We start from the raw sequence: 8,209 nt of genomic DNA, 5'->3' as shown, positions 1-8,209 counted from the left end.
GGGGGGGGGGGGGGGGGGGGAGTGTGCCTGGGTGGCTCACTCAGCTGGGACTCCCACTTTGGCTTAGGTCATGATCTCACGGCTCCTGAGTTCAAGCCCCGTGTAGGGCTCTACGCTGACAAATCAGAGCCTAGAGCCTGCTTCAGATTCTGTGTCTCCCTCTCTCTCTGCCCCTCCCCCCTCTCTCTCCCTCTCAAGAATAAACATTTAAAAATATATTTTTTAAAAAAAGAAGCCACAGAATGGGGAAAAATAAGTCAAATAAGTTTGTTTCCTGCTGGCCTGAAGGCATGCCCTGGTCTTCTTTTTGGAGGCGGGGCAATTGGCCAGGAGAACTCCCTTGGCTCCCCTTCAGGCCTGGGCAGGGCCCAATACAAAACCAGAATATATCTATTTGTCCTTGGAGAACAAGTCATCCCCACAACGTCTGTAAAATTTAATAAGCAGAACTTTGCAGCAGGGAGACAATTTAATATCTGGTGGATACATTTTCATTAAATTTTTAAAGATCGAACAAAGACTCTGTTTTCAAATTTCCTATTCAGAAGTTAACTTATTACGGTGTTGAAATCCACATCCAAACAGCTGACCTGAAATCAGCTTCCTAAAATGAAACACCAGCAGAGATGGACTGGCTGAAGTTTGAGACTGAAGACTTCAAACCAACGGGGGACTGTTGCCTGCCCCCGACCCCCACACTCTGGTCCACATGCACGCATCACCAGAGGGGGCGCCATTGTGCCCACTCTACCAGCTTGGCAGAAACCAAGGGCGGGACTAGGGTGCAGGCCAGGGCCTACAGTATCATTTCAAACAGATACTCCCCGCCTCTCTTTGTCATTTAGTTGTCATTTAGAAGAGAAGCCATTGAGAGCTGATAAGGCACTTGGAGGCACCCAAGTGTGAGGGGCTCCTCCTCAGACTCTCCTCCACCAGTGTCCCGCCCCAGAGCCAGACTTCCCCAACCCAACTGGGGGCCCCAGGTCACCCTTTAGAGGATTATTCCCTCCACCCAATGGCGATTCCAGAAGAGGGACAAGGGGCTTTGTGTAGCAAAGTGCTCGGCATGTACATCCTTTTCATTTAAATAGTGTATTACTGGGGCGCCTGGGTGACTCAGTTGGTTGAGCATCTCTTGATTTCAGCTCAGGTCATGATTCTGGGATTATGGGATCGAGCCCCGAGTTGGGATCTGCAATGATTGTGGAACCTGCTTAAGATTCTCTTTCTCTCTCTCTCTCTCTCCCTTTGCCCCGCTGCCCCACTCTCACATGCTCTCTCTAAAAAAATTTTTTTTTAATAAACAAATAAATAGGGTGCCTGGGTGGCTCAATCAGTTAAGCATCTGACTTCGGCTCAGGTCATGATCTCACAGTTTGTGAGTTGGAGTCCCCCATCAGGTAAGCACAAGTTCCAGTTTGGGTAAACACAAGCTCTACTTCCGGTGAGCTCAGCTTCTCTCTCTCTCTCTCTCTCTCTCTCTCTGCCCCTCCCTCACTTGTACCCTCCCTAAATAAATAAATGAATAGTGTATGACCAGTTCAGTTAAACTGCACTCTTCCAAAGATGCTTTTATCTATACATTTCACTACAAGCAATATAAATTTTAGGAAATTATTTGAATAATGCTGAGAGGACACCTGAGGAGAGCTGATGGGGATTAAGGGAGATAAAGCCCTTTCAGTCCCACTTTCCCCTCTACCTTGGTCCATCTGCTCCTAATCAATTACTTTTTTAACATATAGATTAAAGAGTCATGCAGCAATAAATCAAGAAATCCTCTCGGCCAAGGCTTTGGGGTACCACACTGTAGGAAGATTGTATGCCATTGCATCCCCAAATTACAAGAAGTCAGCTCAGACTAGACTAGGTGCAGAAATGCTTCAGTTTTATGCACAGAAAACTGGCCTTGGAGGAGGGGCAACTGAGTTTCCAGAAGATATGATGTGACGCCCCCCCCCCCAAACACGAAGACTTATTATCTGTAACGGTGTGTCCCAGAAGAGGCTTTGGGAATGTGGGAATTTATCTATCACTCATGTGTTCTGCAGAATGCTTCTAATCTCTTTGCAGGACATCCTGGTACCCCTGAGCTCCTTTTATCACTTTTAGGTATGTCATTGTAAGCAAGTGATTTGGGTCTGCTCTTCCCATCAATCTGAGCTTACTGCTGACTTTGTCAATATCTTGGTGGTATATTATCCTTAACACACAAAGAACACATATAAACCAAAAAAAGAAGATGAGCACCCCAACTGAAAAATGGGCAAAAGACTTGAAAAATATAATTCAGGGTTGCCTGGGGAGCTCAGTCAGCTAAGTGGTGGACTCTTGATTTCTGCTCAGGTCACAATCTCACAGGTTTGAGAGATGGAGCCCAGCCTTGGGCTGTGTACAGAGCCTGCTTGGGATTCTCTCTCTCCTCTTTCTCTGCTTCTTCCCTACTCTGGTATGCTCTCTCTCTGTCTCTGTCTCTCTCAAAATGAATAAATAAACATTAAAAAGAAAAAAAAAGAGAAAAGGAAAACTAATAAAGTTAAGAAATGTCCCGGGTTACTGAGGTGAAACTATCCCTTACCTTCTATGACTATGCATATAATTGTATACAACTAAGAATAATTTCAGGGGCACCTAGGTGGCTCCCCCGCCAAGGGTCTGACTCTTGGTTTCCACACAGGTCATGATCTTGCAGTTGCTGAGTTGGAGCCTCACATCTGGCTCTGTGCTGACAGCTCAGAGCCTGGAGCCTGCTTTGTTTTCTGCGTCTCCCTCCCCTCACTCTGCTCCTCCCCTACTTGCGTTCTCTCTCTCTCTCTTTCAAAAATAAATTAACATTAAGATAATTTTAATAGGGGTGCCTGGGTGGCTTAGTCGGTTAAGCGTCCGACTTTCGCTTAGGTCATGATCTCGGGGTTCATGGGCTCGAGCCCCGCATCGGGCTCTGTGCTGACTGCCAGCTCAGAGCCTGGAGCCTGTTTCAGAGTCTGTGGCTCCCTCTCTCTCTGACCCTCCCCTGCTCACGCTGTCTCTCTCTCTCTCTCTCTCTCTCCTAGAAATCAATAAAAATATTTTTTAAAAAAAGATAATTTTAATAAATTAAAATGTTTCCATCTGTATACTCTTTGATCAAGCAATTCCCCTTCTCCAAACGTATCCTATGGAAACATCTGCCCAACTGAAACGGATGTACAAGGATTTTCCTTGTAGCATTATTTACTATAGGAAATTTATTATAAGAAAACTGGAGGAAAGTCCATCCAGAGTACATTGGGACTCCTCCAAGCCTCAGCCAGACGCGGGGAGCTGAGCCAGCTAGACCGAGGGCCCAGTGCCCTTCTCCCCCCTGCGGAGCCCCAGCTCAGACCCTTTCTGGGACTGAGACTCGGCCCACAGCCGCTTCTCCCACCAGGCCTTCGGGCTGCCGGGGCTGCCCGGGGAGTGAGCGCAGGGGTTGGGCCACAGCGGCTGGCCGGGCTACGTGCGCTTGCTGCCCTTGGCCGAGGTCTAAGGGCCCCGCCACGGTGGCCACGCCCGCCGGCGGCCTTGGGCTCCGCCAGTAGCGCAGCGGCAGCATCAGGGAGATCCGCGTGTCCCAGGAAGTTCATCGCTCCGCCTCGGAGGAGGTGACGGTCAAGAGCAAGGACTGCGTAGTGGATGGAAGATCACTGGCAAGCGCGAAGAGACGTGGGACGGGCATGGCTACTTCTCCCCGTGCTCTGCTCAAAAATACACGTTGCCCCCTGGTGTGGATTCCACCCTGGTATCCTCTCTGTACCCTGAGGGCAGGCTCACCCTGGAGGCCTCGATGCCCAGCCAGCCTGAGGCCTCAGTGGCTGGGAAGCCGAGCAGCCTGGAGACAAGTAAAGGCCTTAGCCCTGCGGTTCACCCTCCACCTCAGTAGCCACCACTGACCATCGCCACCGGCCAACCTGTAAGTTCTTTTCATACGTTTACCTTCTGTTTCTCAAATGAAGTTCGAAGCAACTCCCCAATCCCCTCTCAAAAAAGAGTAGATTAGTTAAACCTTTGGTTAACCATACAATAGCCCATGAGGCTATTAAAAAGGATAAGGTAGATCCATACCTCTTGATGTAGCCACTATGTCCTCAAAGTATTGTCAAGTTAAAAAAAAAAAAAACAGATTCAAAACTAGTATGTTCCCAGTGAATCTTTCTATATAAAAATAAAAATCTATATATACATTGAAAACCTGGAAAATTATACAGCTCATTAAACTTTTATGATTGGCTAGCCTTGGGATGGATTTAAATTTTCCTATTCTTGGGGTGCCTGGGTGGCTTAGTGGATTAAGAATCTGACTCTTGATTTGGGCTCAGGGTGACCTCACAGTTGGTGAGTTCAAGCCCGGCTTGGAGCTCGAGCTCGTGCTTATAGTGCGGAGCCTGCTTGGGATTCTCTCTCTCTCTCTCTCTCTCTCTGCCCCTCCCCCTGCTCACACTCTAAATAAATAAATAAATAAATAAATAAACTTAAAGAAAAAAGTTGTTATCACACACACACAATTTGTAACTGTGTGGTGACAGATGTTAACTGAAACTAATTATATGCCAACTATGTCAATTATATCTCAACTTTAAAAAATGAGGTGAAAAAGAAAAGGCAGAAACAGAATAGTGTAAGTAATGTACTACCTGTTTCTGTAAGAAAAAGAGAGAAATAGAAAACAAATGTTTCTTAAGCCACTTATTAAAGTATGATTGACATACAAAACGCTGTACAAATTTAATGGATACAACTTCATGAGTAATAGAAATGTATCTATATTCACTTTTTTATCAAAGTATAACTGAAATATTATATTAGTTTCAGGTGTACAACATAATGACTCAATATTTGTATATATTGCAAAATGACCACCACAGTAAGTCTAGTTAACATCCATCACCTCACATAGTTACAAAACAATTTTTCTTATGATAGGAACTTCTGAGATCTACTCTCTTAACAACTTCTGAATTTGCAAGACAGTATTTTTTTTATTTTTTAAAGAGAGAGAGAATGCATGAGCGGGGAAGGGGGCACAGGGAGAGAGGGAAGAATCCTTTTTTAATTTTTTTATGTTTATTTATTTATTTTGAGATTGAAAGAGAGCTCAAGCAGGGGACTGAGAAGGAGAGACAGAATCCCAAGCAGACTATGCACACCATCAGGGCAGAACCTGATGCAGGGCTTGAACTCACCAACTGCGAGGTCATAACTTGATTGGAGATCAAGAGTCAGATGCTTAACTGACTGAACCATCCCAGGCATCCCGAAAGGGAAGAATCTTTAGCAGGCTCCATACTCAGCGTGGAGCCTGACACAGGGCTCCATCCCACAACCATTATATCATGACCTGAGCCTAAATCAAGAGTCGGACATCTAACCAACTGAGCCACCCAGGCACCCCTTCATACAGTATTATTAATTATAGTCACCATGCTGTGCATTACATCCTGTATGTACTTCTATTTGCATAAATAAACACTGGAAGGATTCACAATAAATGAATAAAAGTGGTTCTCTATAGATGGCAGGTGGGAAGGCAATGAGCTGACTGGGGGCATAAGTGCAATCAAGATTTCTAAGCATGGACCTTTTAACATTGTTTTGACATGTGAAGCAAGTATTACCCTTATGAAAAAATGAATTATGAAAGACCCAGCAACAATGGCATCATCAAATCTAGTGAGGATGTGATCAAATTATTTGACTCATACACACAGCCTTCTCCATCCAAGCAAACATCATTCATTGCCAATGTCAGAGGTCATTCTTCAGTTGGTTTAAAAAATTTTTCTTTAAATCTGCTGGGACTCTGTGGTGCACTGCAAAGAAATTTGATGCCAGGGCAGTGACTAGCCCAGTAACACGGAGGCTGCAAAAAAAAATGTAAGTGAAGATGGTAAAATGGAGCTTTGACTTTCTTTTAGGGCTTCCAGGCATATGAACTTGCCTATGACTCTTGCTGGAAGGCAGAGACATCATTTTCCACTGTGGAAGCCATAATGGCCAAATACTTGCTTTTCCCGCTTCTTTTGCACACAGGGCATAGGCTCCTATGACACAGGGTCAGTAGCTAATCAGCTGCATCCTCCCCAGAACCTGAAGTGAGAACTAATGGTATGAAGAATCCTTTCCAGGTCTTCACCAGTAGCAAAGCCACCATCTATGTCCTGGGGGCAGTGAAGGTATCCTGAAACCAATGTTGGTAGCGTCCAAGACTAACAATAGGTGCAATGGTGATATTCTGCGTCCCACATTGACAGACTAAATAGATGTGGCAGTCACTCACTACATGTCTGGTTTCATTTTAGAGCATAAAATTTTTCTGCATCTCTAGCTGCATAGCTTCCCTTGGACTTGCCTATTTTCCAGGCCGGTGTCTCCAAATCTCCCTAAAGTCACTCTGTACATTCCATTCTCCTAAATCTGTCAGAATTGGTTTCCATTGCTTGAAGAATCTGATTCTAGATTGCATTAGGGGTTCTCTAACTGGAAATCAGAGGAAATAAGGGAACTGATGACCTAGCCGGGATCTCCAGGCTTGTACCTGGAAGAGAAATGGAGAAAAGGGTAAAATGGTCCCATAAATCTTAAAAGTATGTGTGTGTGTGTGTGTGTGTGTGTGTGTGTGTGTGTGTGTGTGTTACAGGGCAGCAGTGGGGGGTGGGTATCAGACGTCAGAACACTAGAGGCTTTCCTGAGAAGATGCTGCTCGTCCTGGGTCCTGGGTCAGGCTGGATCTGAAGCTTGTTGGGACCCGTGACAGATACACATGGGTGATGGTGATAGCCAATTAGTGATTGGAGGTAAAAACTTGAGGGTAAGGTAGGATAGAGAATCTGTGAGAGTGAACATTCTGGAACATAGTTACAATTTGAAATTGTATGATTCTTTAAAAATAGTGATCGTGAGTTCATATGGTGCTTCTGAATTCAAAAGACAGATGGGTGGGACAAAGGGCTTCAGGGGTGAAGGCAAGTGTTATTGCTCCTCTGGGTATATCCAAAGAGACTTCTTTCAGATCTGACTCATTTATTCATTTAACACATGTTCACTGAGCAGATAGAGAAGTGAATTAAAATGTGCATCTAATTTCACTCCTCTGAAAACCCCAATAAAACTTCAATAAAGAGATTTATAACTGCTTTTTTTCTTTCATTTGGATCTACACATCTTTTTTATTATGGTAAAAGACATCGTACGAATGTGTTACCATTTTAACCATTTTTAAGTATACACTTAAGTAGCATTAAGTGCATTTATAACATTGTTCAGTCATCCCCATTTCCAGAACTTTTTCATCATTCCAAACAACCCACCGCGTACTAACTCCACATTTTTCCCTCCCTCCAAACCTGGTAGCTCTATTCTATTTTCTGTCTCTGTAACTTTGCATATTCTACAGCCCTCATATAAGTGGAATCATACAATATTTGAGGGTTTTTTTTTTAATGTTTATCTATTTTTAAGAGACAGAGTGCAAGTGGGGGAAGGGCAGATACAGAAGGAGACACAGAATCCAGAGCAGGCTCCAGGCTCTGGGTTGTCAGCACAGAGCCTGATGTGGGGCTTGAACTCATGAGCCGTGAGATCATGACCTGAGCCAAAGTCGAATGCTTAACCAACTAAGCCACCCAGGCGCCCAAATATTTGGGTTTTTAATATCTGGCTTATTTCACTTGTCGTAACATTTTGTAAACTTCATCCGTGTTGTACCATGTATCAAAATCTCTTTAAGGCTGATTAATATTTCATTAATAATATAAATGTGTCACTACAGGTTAACCCATTCATCTGTTGATGGACACCCGGGTTAGTTCCACCTCATGGTTGTTGTGAAAAATGCTGCTATGAATGTTGGGGTACAGATATCTGTTCAAATTCCTGCTTTCAGTTCTGTTGGGTATACGCCGAGAAGTGGGATTGCTGGATCATATGGTAATTCTATATTTAACTTTTTGAGGAACCACTGAACTGTTATCCACAGCATCTGCATCTTTTTTATATTCCCACCAGCAACGTACAAGTGCTCCACATTCTCCATATCCCTGCCAACACTTATTTTTCACTTTTTAAGATAATAGCGATCCCCAAAGGTTATGAAGTGGTATCTTCTTGTGGTATAATGACCTTTTTTTTTTAAGTTTATTTATTTTGAGAGAAAGAGAGCAAGCGGGGGAGGGCAGAGATTGAAGGAGAGAGA

The 8,209-nt window shown here is 44.2% G+C and overlaps 1 pseudogene; it reads left to right on the top strand.

Moving 5' to 3' along the window:
• LOC144216985 (heat shock protein beta-1 pseudogene) overlaps window positions 1-3,901 on the top strand; it is a 5,571-nt pseudogene extending 1,670 nt beyond the window's left edge.
• Window positions 3,902-8,209: the final 4,308 nt, after the last annotated feature.

Source organism: Crocuta crocuta, unplaced genomic scaffold, assembly GCF_008692635.1.
Source record: "Crocuta crocuta isolate KB4526 unplaced genomic scaffold, BGI_CrCroc_1.0 scaffold28, whole genome shotgun sequence".
Taxonomy (NCBI): Eukaryota; Metazoa; Chordata; class Mammalia; order Carnivora; family Hyaenidae; genus Crocuta; species Crocuta crocuta.
This window is presented reverse-complemented; position numbering and strand designations above follow the sequence as displayed.